Source organism: Pogoniulus pusillus, chromosome 26 (genome assembly GCF_015220805.1).
Source record: "Pogoniulus pusillus isolate bPogPus1 chromosome 26, bPogPus1.pri, whole genome shotgun sequence".
NCBI lineage: Eukaryota > Metazoa > Chordata > Aves > Piciformes > Lybiidae > Pogoniulus > Pogoniulus pusillus.
The window spans coordinates 10,108,427-10,124,079 of NC_087289.1; the positions used below are offsets into that span (position 1 = coordinate 10,108,427).

At 41.5% G+C, this 15,653-nt stretch overlaps 1 protein-coding gene across 8 annotated transcripts in view; it reads right to left on the reverse strand.

Moving 5' to 3' along the window:
- NLGN1 (neuroligin 1) overlaps nt 1–15,653 on the reverse strand; it is a 529,256-nt gene that overhangs the window by 105,352 nt on the left and 408,251 nt on the right. The gene's annotated exons all lie outside the window — the stretch shown is intronic.

Sequence of the window (15,653 nt, forward strand, 5' to 3'; positions counted from 1 at the left end):
GTGATATTTTGTCATTGTTTACAACTTTTCAAAGCAAGTCCTATCTTCTTGAGCTCTGTCACTCAGAAGAGGAGGGTGCAATTTATATCTGAGTGCCTCAAGCACTGCAAATTGCTTCCCCTCCCTCTCTCCCCTTTTCCAAGCAGATTCTGTAACATATTGAAGCTTGGCCATAAACATGATTCCATTGTGTGATTACTGCAGGCTTCTGAGTGCTGCGTATTAAGGGTGCACCTGAACAATGTAAACTCACTTTAACAATGCATCATATGTCAGCATGGAAACCTATCCCTGTAAACTCATTGGCTGTTTCCCTCGAATGTTCCACAAATAACTGTGTGAAATATTTTCTCTGAAGCCACCAAGGCCACAAATGCTGAAAGGTCCTACTGAAAACTAGAAAAGGATGTGCTAAATACAAACTCCTCAAGGATGCAATCCCTTTTAGGTCAAAGATCACCTCGTATTGAAAAGCTTTACTAGGTTTGGGAGCAAGGTTTGCATCAGCCTGCAGGATTCAGCTGAAGGCTTTTTATGCAATAAGGAGGAATTTGTGGTGCCTCTGTCTTACACCGCACACACTCAGATAAGACAGCCAACAAAAAATTAATGGAACACATTTCACCTGACTTTCAGCTTTTGTTTGTCACTGAAATGCTATGAAATAAGGCTTTCCTTTCAATAACTCTCCAAAGATAAACAATTCCCTACAGTTCCATACACTCTGGTTTTAGTATATTCTGACTTACTTTCACTTGGAAGTCTCTGTCAGGTTAACTTAATAGCAGGGGCTATCCAGCCAGATCTTCCCCAAAGAATTTGAAGCAAAGGAATAAAACAAAGGAGAATACAGAGGAGAAAATAAAAATGATTCTTGAAACCTTTCCACATAGCTAAATGCTGATCTCACACTTGCAGGGTTATTATTTACAAGTCTCATAAGTAATTTTAAATCAGCTTTTAGATGCAGCACATCTTCACGAGGTAAGGGAGAAGCAACCAGGGAATGAAAGAGAAAGAAACGAGGAGAGAAAAAGGAGGACACATTCTCTGAGTTACGATGAATTTAGCTGAGACCTGAACAGTCACATAGGATCACTGGAGTTGCTGAGGTGTTAGTTGGGACAGATGGCAGAATGATTGATAGGGTTTTGATTCAGCATCATAGAATTGGTTACTTAAGTTAGTTGCAGGTGGAACCAATCAAAGATGAGGCACAGAGGGAAAAGAGAAAGCAACGAGGACAAAGCTGTGAGGAACCCTCACAGAGAGCAGAACAGCATGAAAGAAGGATTTCCTGAAAAGCAGTCTAAAAGAACAACAAAAGAAGAGAGGAAGAAAAAGAGGAGACAGCTGTTGTGACAACTGTCCAGAAGTCCAGGGCAGGAACCAGCAGCTAATCTTGAGCCTTGCCTGGGAAATGATCAACATATATTCATTAACATAAAGGAAATACAGAACAGGCACTTAGTCCAGAGCTCCAGAAGTGAAGGCTTAGATAACATTTGGAAACACACTGTCTGTGAGCTCAAGATCAAAAGAGGAAGATGAGCAAGCTGTGAGAAGTAACTTAGCATGCATCCACGCATGGTTGGAGCCCTGCAGATTCCACTTGGTCTGTCCTGGCTTGGTGTTCACATGCCTTCTTCAATCAGCAGCACTGTCAGAAGTAAGTACACAGCTCTGAGCAAAGCACCCTCTTACTTAACTGATTTTGCTCTAAATTCAGCAAGGAAATAAGAACAAAATGATTCCCCTTTAATAGCTTAGCTTCTAGGAAAAGAATGCAATTTTAATGTGGGGTTTTGCACATACTGCTATTTACAGCCTGGGATGCCCCTGAAACCATAAAACAAGTCACAGTTTGGATCTAAGACCCTCAAAATTGTATTTTAAAACATATTCCTCCCAACTCTCACAATGCTGCTCTCAGAGCAAGCATTAGCTGCATGTAGATAAAGTGGCATGTAGCTGCCTTGTCTGTTAGCAACTAAGTAAGCACGTATAAAATATTCTAGCCTAACTTGATAAATTAGAAAACAAAGTCAACTAGACAGGTAATTAAAAGTAATAAACCAATTTTAATTGGTTAAGTAAGCATGTAGAAATTCAGTGCCAGCAGCAAAGGTGTAAAATATTGCAACTTGGGTTTTGGTGTTGGAAGGATCTCTGATGCTGTTGAGCTGCAGTAATTTCGGATACCATAGGGAAGCTGAGACTTCATTACTATGAATATAGAAGTCATTACCACACCTCATTCCATACACTTAAATGAAATAAGTAATATAGATATCTGACAACCTGAACAGAGCAGGAAGATGATTAAATAGCAGGTGCTCAAGAAATATTGCCAATGGGGCCCAAAAGGCATTTTTATTTTCCTTCTGGCTGAGTTAATAAGTGGCCTGATGACCCCATCTCACAGCCATACACCGTTAAATTTCAATAGAGATGATGACAAGCCTTCATAAATAAAAACATCCATTTGCAAGAGCTTCCCACTAAAAACAAGGGCTAAGTAAGGCATTTTTCTAGTGTGAGCACTAGCAGCTAAGGGCCTTATCCACCTACACTACAACAACAATCCAACAGAGTCGCACTAAGAATCACTGTCCGGAAGTGGTGGATGTTTTCAAAGCTCAATAATCTCCTGAAGGCCACCACCAGCGACAGCAAAGTTAAAGCTGTTAAATTCCATTAAATGTAACACCATTCCATTTTGAATCTCTCAGCAGAAATCCAGTAGGAACAGCAGTATGGATGAGCTGGGTGCAGAAGGTGGGTATCCTGAGGAGTACGAGTGTGATGGGGAATATAATGAGTAACTCCAAAACTTATTGGCTCATTAACAATGCCCTACAGGAAAGAATTTTCTGTCTAATAATAGAAGTAGCACAAGCAGAGATTCTCAATATGATCTGAAGCCTGTTTAATTCAACTGCTTTGGGAGTAGGGCTCTTGATTTCTCCCTTTCTCTGTCACTTACATAATTTGGGCACTGAAGTGCTAACTCTATTATATGGTTCAACATGAAAACGGAGAGGTTTTTTCAAGCTTCATTAACATACTGTTGCAAAAATTGGCCTCAATAGAAGCTCACTCATTTTCCAAGATTCACAATCTCTAGCACAATTTGTTTCTGAAAATAATGAGACGTGGTTTGGAAAAGCAAAAACAGGAGTTCAAAAGCATTGTGTATGATTCAAAATGGAGAACTTGGCATAGAATAGAACTCTACAGCAGAAATGAATCTGAGAAGTATTCCATTGAGGCCACTATGTGATATTTAACAGTAGCCATAATGAGAAAGCAGCTCCTGTTTTGTCTGGATAGGGTCAGCAAAGAGATTTAAACTGGTGAGGCCACACCTTGAGTACTGTGTCCAGTTTTGCACCTCTCAATTTAAGAAAGATGTTGAGGTGCTCAAATGTGTCCAGGGAAGGGCAACAAGGCTGGTGAGAGGCTGGAGCACAGCCCCACAAGGAGAGAGCAAGGGAGCTGGGGGTGTGCAACCTGGAGAAGAGGAAGCTCAGGGGAGACCTCATTGCTCTCTACAGCTACCTGAAAGGAGGTTGTAGCCAGGTGGGGGTTGGTCTCTCCTCCCAGGCATCCAGTGGCAAAACAAGAGGACACAGTCTCCAACTGCACCAGGGAAGGTTTAGGCTGGATGTTAGGAAGAAGTTCTTCACAGCAAGATTTGCATTAGAATGGGCTGCCCAGGTTGCTGGTGGAGTCCCCATCTCGGGAGGTGTTTTAAGAGGAGGCTGGATGACGGCACGGTTTAGTTAATTAGAAGAGTTAGGTGATAGGTTGGACTTCGTGATCTTAGAGGCCTTTTCCAACCTGGTTGAATCTGTGATTCTGTGAACTCTATGTAGCTGCCTCATTCTACCTAAATGTCATGTTCATGATTGTTTCCCAACTTATCCTAAAGAGCACCTGTAGAAAATTTAGTCACAGTCAGCACCATTTCTTTTTGACGGTGAAAGGATCCTGCACCAAATGTACACCAACACTACAAACATTTTTCACCTTTTCCTTCCCAAAGGGACCAATGAACCTTTGGAACTTAAACTGAAACTTACTACTACAGTAAATAAAATAACCATTACAGTAGTAGATTGCATTTGATCCTGCACCCTACCATACCTCAAACTTGTTTATCTCAAAATACTAAGCCAAGTTGTAAAGCATTTGCTCACTGTGCAAGCAATGTTCCTGATTGCATCTGCTCTCACAATAAACAAAGTGTGTGTTAATAAACCACCTTCTCTAAACCACAGGCATTCCAAATCTCAATCTAATGTAAAACCTATGAAAATAAATGAACTGCAATTTCAAGCCCACTATCTTCCGATTGCTGAACTCTAACCAAAGTTACTGTCTTACAAACAAGTGTTTATACTTCAGGTTCCCATTTAACCCCCAGTATGCATATCAAGTGTTTTCATTTGGGTACAACTGACATTTTTAATGAGAGAAGAAAAAAAAATAATCAAAAAGCACCTTCTGTATTTCAGTGATTGTGGGTGGCTGTGAGAAACCAACTGAAAAGAGCTGTATGTATTCTAAACAATCCAGGACACGGGTGTTTATTAGTAATTTGCATTCTGAAGGTGCTATTTTTGGCAACATATCTTACTTTTCATAGGTGTTTGCTCTCTCCAGCAGTGAAACAATTGTGCTGTCAATAGCAGCGGTAACTCACTGAAGGAATGGAGCTGCAGTGGGGATGAGGACATAATACTTCATGTGTCCAGTTCTGGGCCCCTCAATTCAAGAGAGATGCTGAAGTGCTGGAACGTGTCCAGAGAAGGGCAACAAAGCTGGTGAAGGGCCTGGAACACAAACCCTATGAAGAGAGGCTGAGGGAGCTGGGGGTGTTTAGCCTGGAGAAGAGGAGGCTTCAGGGGTGACCTCATTGCTGTCTACAACTACCTGAAGGGACATTGTAGCCAGATGGGGGTTGGCCTCTTCTCCCAGGCAACCAGCAACAGAACAAGGGGACACAGTCTCAAGTTGTGCCGGGGAAAGTATAGGCTGGATGTTAGGAGGAAGTTGTTGCCAGAGAGAGTGATTGGCATTGGAATGGGCTGCCCAGGGATGTGGTGGAGTCACCATCCCTGGGGGTGTTCAAGAAAAGCCTGGAGGAGGCACTTAGTGCCATGGTCTGGTTGATTGGCTAGGGCTGGGTGGTAGGTTGGACTGGATGATCTTGGAGGTCTCTTCCAACCTGGTTGATTCTATGGTTCTATGTATGTTAATCAATTATAATTAAACACTTAGGATAGACTATCAAAACCAGAACTGATAAATACAAGTGGAAGCCTTATTACCAGATCCATTGTACACCTGGAGAAGCGAATATAAATAGCAGGTATTATAATCACTGTTCAATTTACATTCTTCAATGCAGGGAAGTTTTCCAGACACAACCTGACACCAAACATCATGCCTTAACCAGGCATAATTCAGATTTAGAAATAATTAGGCAAGAAGGTGCTACTAACTCAATAGAGCTTTGACTTATGTGAAGGCACAGAGAGGCAGCTGATTACTGTAACAGCTACTTCAGTTTTACTTCTTTACAACCCTCTGCTCACTTCATTCTTATGAATCCTAAACAGTCAAGTCAGAACTGGGTAGGTAATGATAACGAAACCTGTACCTATATATTAGGTACAGGTATATTAGTCCACACTCTTAACTCTTGGAAGCCCAGTTGGGAAGTAAAAATACAGCACTGGAAGTTTCAGAGACAGCATTTGAATTGACCTCATTTAGATGAAGTAAAACCTAAATTAAAGCATTTTAGATGCAAGCCAGTGGCTTTAATACTCCCCAGGTTTTGAACTGAGGATGTGTGCTATAGCAATGACAAGGAAGCAGCAGGCACGAAGCGATACAGTGGCATCTGTACCATTGCTACCCAGAATGGATCTGCATTTTAGTCTTTATCCAAAGCTCACATGTTCAGCAGAAGCCTTTTCCTAAAACAAGATGTACAAACAGAATTATCGTGTCTAGGACAAGCAGAATGATCCTTTCTGCTCTAATAAGCACTGGAAAAGACTTCATCCAGAGGACTGCCACTGCTTTTGGACACCACCTTCACAGACAGGAATTAAAAGGAGAGAGAATTGTTCATGGGACAGCAGTGATGACAAGAAACAACGTGAAAGAAAATCTTTAAGCCAAGGAAGAGAATATAAAAGACAGATTTGATAACAGTCTGTGTGGTGGAGGGGCAGCAGCCCCAAAACTGAGGCTTCACCATGCCTCTCTATGCCCAGACATCATGTTCTGCCAGGACCCACGAGGCAGCAAACTAATTGTGTAACACACACACGCCCAGCCCATGTACCCCTGAGGTCTGGGCAGGTAATCCCCACTGGGAGGGTCCAGGCATGTCTACTGCCTATTGGGGCAAGGTTTGGCTTACAGCCAACCTGATTGGTCATTTTAGATGTCCAATGAGCCACGAATCTCAGCCCAGAGCCCATAAAGAGGGGTGCACAGCAGCACCACGTGGTCAGACGTTCAGACAGTCCAGACTGTTTACCAGTTCAGATGCTTAGAGCATTTAGACTCAGCTCTGATCCACAGCAGCATCCTGCTGCACTGACCCGCTTGCATGGCCTAGACACAGGATCAGGCCTCACTCACTTGCAAGCATTACAGAGGCTCAGACCTCATATATTGATCTCAAGGCGCAGTCAAGCTACCTGCGAGCCCTTTGAGAAGCAGAGCACATTCATGCCTGCACCATACATATATGGGGAGCCAAGAACCCCCTGCCTAAGCCTACAGCTATCTTGATTCATCTACGGAGCTCGTCTCCCTGCAGCACGGCATAGACCCTGCCTGCCCGGCATAAATACTGCTTGCCAGCTATCCTGTACTCTGGAAAGACCCAGGCCCAGCAGACCCTCAGACAGTCTGCAAACCTGTAAATGCAGCCTGCTAGCTGCCAGACCGTGTCAGAAGTTACACGGACAAGTCCTTCCCCTGCATCAGGAAATTCCTGCCAGATGATTATCCCTGGACATGCACAGCATCCAGAAGAAGCTGCAGCATACAGGCAGAGGCCACTTCACCCCAGGAGAGAAGGTTAGAGAAAACTCTATTTACCCCAGAGACTGGGAAGACTGGGAAAACCTTTATCATCCCCTTGCAAGCTGGGACAGACTCCAGCTCACCAAGACCCCAGTACTGGGCATACGCTGAGACAGAATCCCGGGAGGGTGATTAATGATTAATACTCAAGAGCATCACACCGAAGTAAGCTTTAATACCTTTGTAATATAAGTTATCTCTATCTAAAGAGCACACACAGTTTCAGCCCTTGCTGGGCAAACACTTAGAGTTGTTAAGAGGCATTAAGCCTAAGGGAATTTGTCCATAATTGTTAATAATTTGATATTTCCACTTAATAATCAATCCCTGTAAATATATATCCCAAGCTATTTTCATAAACTTGCCTAAGAACCTGATTTCATAGTGGTTAGGGGTGGTATAAATTTGTAAATATTAATTTTAATAAATAACTTTATACAAAATCAAAACCGCCTCAAATTCATTTCTCACCTCCCCCTAACGGGAGGAATAGGGAAAACCCCTCCACGACAGTCTGCTAACATGTAAATGATTCCTGAAATTAATTCCTCCTTCGTGGAAGGCAGTTATTAGGAGTAAGAATGAAGATAGAGAGATTTTAGGTATTAATTTTGAAGGGAAAAAAAGTCTATAGATGAGGATAGTTAAATACAGTGATTGTCTCCAAAAGTTTACAAAGATAGATGTTAACATGACAGAGGTATGGTTGATCCCATCTGGGGCAAAGGAATTAATCAGACAATCTCTGAGAGCCTGACTCTTAGATAGTACTTGAAACATCCATAAATTTGGTCTCCGAATTAGCATCCAAATGGATTTAGGTCTCAAAAACAGTGCAAGAGACTGCAGGGATTTGATCCTGCTTAAGGAAGAGAGACCAAACTAGGATAGAAGATCCTTCAGTTTTTGAGCAATAATGTGAATCTGGTGGTTGAAATTTTCAGGTGTAGAGAGGTAAACAGATGATGTAGCTTAGGACCAGATGAATATTAAAGTCGGGAAAAGAAACAGGTATGAATTAACAGGATTGTCTCAGGTTCACAGCATGTATGTGTGTGCTAAAAGAAATCTCCAAGCTGATGTTAAAATAAAATTCCTGTAATTTTCCATTATTGTTTCTTCAGTAACATTTTTCCCCTGCTAAAATACTCTCTGCTGATTAATTAAACACCTTAGAATCATCGATGTACAAAAGAATATGCCTCCAATATTGATTAAAGCTTTCTTTGAAAACCTCCCTGAGTTCTTTTATCACAGTCTGTAGAGAGATGGTATTTTCTAGAACAAAACAGAACTGCATAGCAAGTGTGAAAACGTGACAGAATAGAGGTACAAAATATGAAACTGTTTAGCTGAGGATGTGGAAACAAAGCATGTTCTGAAATGGAATAATGTGACAGGTAATTTACAGTGATCTGATGGAAGCTGACTGGATGCCAAATAACCTCTTGTAGTCACAGTATTCCCTCCCCCCCCCTTCAGATGCTTTGAGTATCCTTTTATTCAAAGCTGGGTGTAATTGACACATTAGATCAGTTACAAGATCACCTGCCAGGAATGAAAAGGGATGAATACTGTCATTTAGGTTTTTAGGACCGTTTAGGGGTAATAGCCTTGATCCTTTCTATACCACTCAAGTGTAAAAAATGAGGAGCCTAGATATAGGTAACAGTGACATTGACAGCAGCTTTTGTGCAGTTCCCCTCTTTCTGGATGCAATTTCCTAAAAAATATATATCAATTAATAAATAGAGTGATGAAAGGCAAAACCTTTAGAGGACAATCTGGGACTACCACAGGCTCTGATCACTGAGAGCACTGGAAGCACTCTTGATGACTTCCATACGCATTGGATGAGAACTAGAAATATTTGGGTATCTGCATATATAAGTAATTAACAGCAAAAGGGGAGATGTTGGATATAGTATTATTAAATGCAGTGATTTTATAGAACTGTGTGACTGTGGTGCAGCTATTGTCCAGCCATGGACAGGAGAGAGCGCACGAGTTCAGTAAGTGCTGAGTTAGAGGTAAAGTGGAAGGCTGGAATGACTTAAGAGAATGATGTAGCAAATGTAAACAAGTGTAAGCCTGGAGTCTCTGGGTTTTGCCTATCTCTGCTGATTTAGAATTGCCAGACACAATATATGTGTTGTGGAGAGAATATGAAGAATGTCTATGCCAAGTAGTGTGTAATCCTAACTTAGTCCTAATGCAGGTGTGTATAACCAATCAGAATCTAACATGATGTTGTAATCCTTCTTATGTGGCCTTCTGATAAAAAAGTATAACATCCTATGCTTGGGGTGCAATAAAGGGATTGGATTCCTGGTTGGAACTTGCTTGTATCAAGCTCTTTTCCCCATCTCTTATTACCCCCTGATACTATGGTATCACAGCCTACGACATGACAACTTGATGCCTCTTCTATGTTAAGAATTCACTTTCCAGAAAGTCAAGTTACTAACATGAAGAATTATTAGAAATTGGTAATTTTTCCATGCTTATCAAAAAAAGAGCTTGTTTTACAGAGCAATTAAGGAAAGTCTTGTATAACAAGACTATGAAATTACAACTAACCCACAGCCTTTCAAAGTGAGTTCTTGTTTATGTGCAGATTGGGATGAATTATGCCAGAGTATTATCCAGCACATCCAGAGAACTGGAAAGTAAAATTGTTCCATACATTTCAGTTACTCCTAGCTTTTATAAGGCCATGGTGGTTGGAGTTCAGATGTTTTCTTCCACACAACAGCTCAAGTTAGTTTCAAGTCAATTATAACGCAAGAAAGTTACACGGTCTGTTATATGTTGCTGAGATGAACACCTAAACTTCAGCAATTACAGGGGCTATTTTTTAGAGAAATAGGGGCAAATGACAAAGTCCATGGGACTGAAGGATGCATTCCCATGTAGATGTGATTCTAAAAGGCCACTAGCACTTTCCAAGCTATGAACCACAAAGGCAGCCTTTATAGTTATTGTCCCAGCACTCCACATATATATAACACTGCCTGCCAGCTGAAGCCTGCAAACCTGCAATTACGTGGGGTAACAACAACTATTTACATAAACACTTTCATTTGGTACAGTTGTTCTTCTTCTGTCACCAGGGCCCTGCTTTTACAGACGAGCCACATAGAGTTCTGTTTATCTTCTGTCTTTCTACTTACAATGCATTAACTAGTTCCAGTGGCTTTCTTGAAAGCATAATGACTTTTCCTGTACTCTAGTGAAAATATATCCCCACAAATCAAGAGGAAGCAGGCTCAGACTAAGTGGTTGAGAAGATTTACATTCTATTGCTAACTCAGTTATTACTCTGCTGAAAACCCCATAGCATCAATATAATGAATCCCTCAACCTCTGCTGCTAGCACAATTTTTCTTCCCAACCTCATTGGCTCCCAACTTTCTGCTTGACCTTTTACAATCTGTGTGCGGCAGAACTTCATTACGACCTTTTAATGATGCACAAATGGCACACAACACCAAGGTCACAGCACATCCCCACTGAGAACTTCTCCAGCACCTCCAGAACAGACAGTGAGTTCCCACTTAAAGAGAAATGCAGTAGTGGGGAAGCAAAACCCCAACAGCTACCAATGCACGAAAATGTCACACAAAAGGAGTACCTCCTCCCAAAAAGCATTTTAAGAAACACGTTGATGTCTCAGGCTGCCAGTGACCAATGAATAAAATGGCTCATTTAGGACACTCAGAAAAACTGGAGTAGTTTTCTGTAGAGAAAGATTACTCCAATTTTTAAAAATTAAGAAAGATCTACTAAAGGGTTAGCAACATTCATCTGTCTTGTACATTAGAAACCTTTCTTATGTCACAGCAGTGAAGTGAACATCAGGTGATGGATTCTATTTCAAGTGGTCACCCACTTTTTGCTAAAACAGTTCAATTTCTGTTCTGTAATTTTCCAGCAGGGGTGGAAGTCTCCTTTAAAAGTATTTCAGGTTTTGGTTTTTTTTTTTTACCCAGAGTGCTATATAAATGCAAAGCATCCTGCTATTCAAGCATGTAGACTGTAGAACACATTATTCAGTGCTGCCTAATGTGAAGTCACTGCATACAAGCACATATTGCACCTCAGGTACTGGTGATGGAGAGTACAGAGTTCCACATAAGTACTTGATATCACCTTACCTATTTCTTATACATGATGTAATTAACACTCAAGCCCCACAGAATCACATCTAAAGTTACCTACTAGGCAGTGGAGTACTCCTTTATTTCTGATAGTTTGGACCTTTAGCTTATTATATGCAGAGCATTTCCATTTGTTGTGTGCAGGCACAAGCACACAAAGCTACACTAAATGCACTTTGCACATTCAATCTTTTCTCTCCTCCAGTGCAGAAATTAGGGAACAACAACCTGAAGTCAGCACAGTCAGACACACATCTGCACAGGTAGTCTGTAAGGAGAACTGGAACCCAAACTAACTTGTGTCTCCTGATATGCTACTATGAGGACAGTGATCACAGATCTCCTCCAATGATAGGCATCAACAACTTCTCTGGACAACCTGTTCCATTGTTTCACCACCCTGACTGTAAAAATATGCTCCCAAAGCCCAACCTAAATCTGTTAGTTTAAGCTATTATCCCCTGTCCTGCCACTACAGGCCTTGGCAACAAGTCTCCAACTTTCTTATGAGTTCCTGTTATGCATTGAAAACCACAGTAAGATCTTGCCACAGTTTTGCTTAGCCTGAACAACCCCAACTTTGTCACTCATTCTTCACAGCAGAGGTGTTGCAGCTCTCTGGCCATTTTTGTGGCCCTCTCCAGCCCCACATGTTTCTTGTGCTGTACTATTCTGTAAGTAGCCTTGGAAAGCAACATATCTTAAATGCTCACTCTTATGCACTTAAAAAGAATCTCATAGCAGGTCAAACCAAAAGTCTGCTTTCCAAGTCAGGCCAGGAACAAAACCACAAAGCAGAATTTTGTCATAACTCTCCAAGATTACTTGTCCAGCATCCAGCAATTTGTAGATCCCAAACATCTTAAGCTGGAGAGAGGTGCTTGGAAACTATGAATTGATTGCTCTTTATGAATTTTTCTCCTCGTGACCTCCTTTGTCCCAAGGGCTTTGGTTTATTTAGTATTTATGTTACAGAATTGATTTGATGTGTGAGGACTGGGATACGGACATTAAAAAAGATTCATAAGTAGGAAGTAAAGGTCAATATAACTCCTGACAGAGCCATTCCTGACATAGGCATTAACAAAAATTCAAATTCAAGGCTTGATTTTGATCTCACAGAATACATCTAGCTGGAAGAAACTTCACTGCAGTCACTGGAGTTACACGAGCAACAGTACGCACTATGGATGCAGCAAGACAGAACCAGACTTAAGTCCTTGCAGAACAGGAGAAATCACACTCATCCAAACCAAATCCCAACAGACTAAAAGTTCACTATGAATTATCTCTCCTTTGCTAAATGTTCTTTAAGTTTCTTACTAGGATAACTAGTATAGCCAGGGCTTCCAAGGCAGAAATCTAGGACTTTGTTTTAGAGACTACAGCTTGGCTTTCCGTATGCCACTTAAGACAGTAGGAGGTTTATGCACACTGAATGAAGTAGTCACAGGCAGATGCCTCTGTTCACTTATAAAAGCTTCTGCACTTTCTTTTCTGCATGTAGAGAAGTGCATCTATCTTGTCTTACAGTTTTTCATACTCTTGGTAGCTCCCAGCTGTGCATCCTGACCCAACCAGACAATATGTGACGCGTTTTGTAGCATCCTGCCTGCTCTGCATCTGCAGAGCTCTAAACCATCAAGTGAGAAATCAAAGCAGTCAAAGCTTCTGAATTTTGCTGTAATGGAAATGCCAGGACTCGCTTCTCTTTTAATTAATTAGATTTAAATTGGTCTTAAATTGTAAATTCTTGGAGGTTTTCTTTTCATCGCTGACAGGCCTTAAATTACAAAGAAAGATAAGACTCCATGGAAATCAATCCATAGTCCCAATACTTTCATTAGCATGGTCATGAAATTAGAGAAGAATAACAAAATGAGTGTGTGTAATTAAGCAGGAGAAGAATAGGAACAACTCAAACTGTCAATCAGAGAATAATGAAGCTTAATGCATGAAAACAGAAAACATTAAGTGTGGCTTAATGTAGCTTTTATACAAAAAACCACAAACCACCACCACAACATTCCCTAAAGGGCCTGACATTTCAGAAATGTATTGGAAGCTCATTCTGTATTCATTTGATCAGATCCACATGCAGCAGGAGGAATGAGGGAGCTGGGATTGTTTAGCCTGGAGAAGAGGAGGCTCAGGGGTGACCTTATTGCTGTCTACAACTACCTGAGGTGGCCAGGAGAAGGTTGCTCTCTTCTCTCAGGTGGCCAGCACCAGAACGAGAGGACACAGCCTCAAGCTACACCAGGGGAAATTTAGGCTCGAGGTGAGGAGAAAGTTCTTCACTGAGAGAGTCATTGGACACTGGAATGGGCTGCCTGGGGAGGTGGTGGAGTCGCCGTCCCTGGAGCTGTTCAAGGCAGGATTGGACATGGCACTTGGTGCCATGGTCTAGCCTTGAGCTCTGTGGTAAAGGGTTGGACTTGATGATCTGTGAGGTCTCTTCCAATCCTAATAATACTGTGATTCTTACTTTACTGAAGCTGAGATCTCCCCATGTCTAAAGCATAGTGCCTTTCAGAATGGTAAGATTCCAGTAAATGAACTTACTTGATCAGAAAAAATATTATCTTGAAGTTATTTATATGAATGCATGCAGCCACAGAGAAGACAAGTGTCAAAGTTCAGTTTGTGGCTTGATTACAGAAAATGTGTACATTTGCAGGGGTAACTCTTTTGCTTCTTTTTTAAGAGGTGAAGGGATGAAGATGTGTAATAGCTCTGAGGGAATGGAAAGAGGTTGGAGGACAGGGTTCTGGGCAGGCTAGAGAATAGAGGTTTAAATATGTGTGTGGACAAACAGGACTCAAACCTTCATGGAAAGGAAAACTATCAGAAAAAATGCATCAGAACAAACTAAAAACCTGCATCTGCTGCATATCAAACCAAGGATGAATGTGGTCCTCTGATCTGCATTGGATAGTATTGTCCTGTTCTGGCAGGAGGGGTTGGTCTCCATGATCTCCCTGGGTCCCTTTCAACCCCTAACATGTATGATCCTGTGAAGGAGTGAGATATTTTATCTTTTATTAATTAGCAATGAGAATCATTAACTTAAAAAGCTGTATAAGATTGCATCATGGATAAAAAGCAGTTATTGACTGAGAACACTGCACACACCACATGCCATAACTTCGCTCAAGCTGCGTGTCATTTGAGGCTCCCCAAGAGATCTTTTAGAAACCTCATTCTTGGGCTTTTCCACAAACATCTAGACAAGAGCCTGAGCAGCCCCAGAATTTGATGGCAGCCCTGTTGTAGGCATACTACTGGAAAAGAGACCTACAACAATCTTTTCTGGTCTAAAATGTTCTATGACTCTGTGATAAGCAACTTACTAAAACCAAAGGGGTATGAGTATTTCTTAACTTTTTAACAGTCTGGCTTAATTGCTGTGTGGTTTGGTGTGTGTGGGTTTGGGGGGGGGGGGCTTGTTTGCTTGGTTTTTAATTCTTCTGTGAGCCTGGTAGCTTTAGCCATGTCCTTTGGAGAAGTGAAAATAACATGCTTTAGTCTCGGAAAGATGTGGTTGGTATTGAATACCAGTTAACACAAAGAAATGCTCTTTTCTGCACAGCTCCTTCTTGGACATTCTCTATACAATCCCACAGTAGCAACCCTTAACAACAAAAAAAATGACAACAAAAGATCTTGAACAAGCAGCAAACCTTTGCTGGCACGACCGTGTTCTCAAATTCAATGATCTTCTATCTCTTGACTTTTGTCTAGACAGAGGAACTGTGCGTTAACACGAGGCATCCCCATTCCCACATCTGTTGGGCTAAATTTGGGTTCCATTTGCTCAAGTGGCTCCTTCTAGATTAAAAGTTTTTGAAAATGTACAGCTAATGTGCATATGGAGGCAGCCAAAACAACTAATTGAATTAGGAACTGGTTTAGTCTGAATTTCATTATTAGTGGATACAGCAACAGGGGGAAAAATATCCCTAACAATTAGTACTTCGACTTTTACATTACCTTAATTACCAGGATGTGCTAACTGCTTTTCAAATACAGAAGCAGAAGTCTTTCTCTAACTAAAGATTTTGCCAGAGCAGAGACTCACCCATTTGCAGAATCATGCACAATCAGCATCTATGGTATTTTCACAGAATCAGTCAGGGTTGGAAGGGACCACAAGGATCATCTAAGTTCCAACCCCCCTGCCATGGACAGGGACACCCTACTCTAGATCAAGCTGGCCACAGCCTCAGCCAGCCTGGTCTTAAACACCTCCAGGGATAGGACCTCAACCGTCTTCCTGGGCAACCCATTCTGGGGTCTCACCACTCTCATGGTGAAGAGCTTCCTCCTCATGTCCAGTCTGAACCTACCCATCCCCAGCTTCGCTCCATTCCCTAT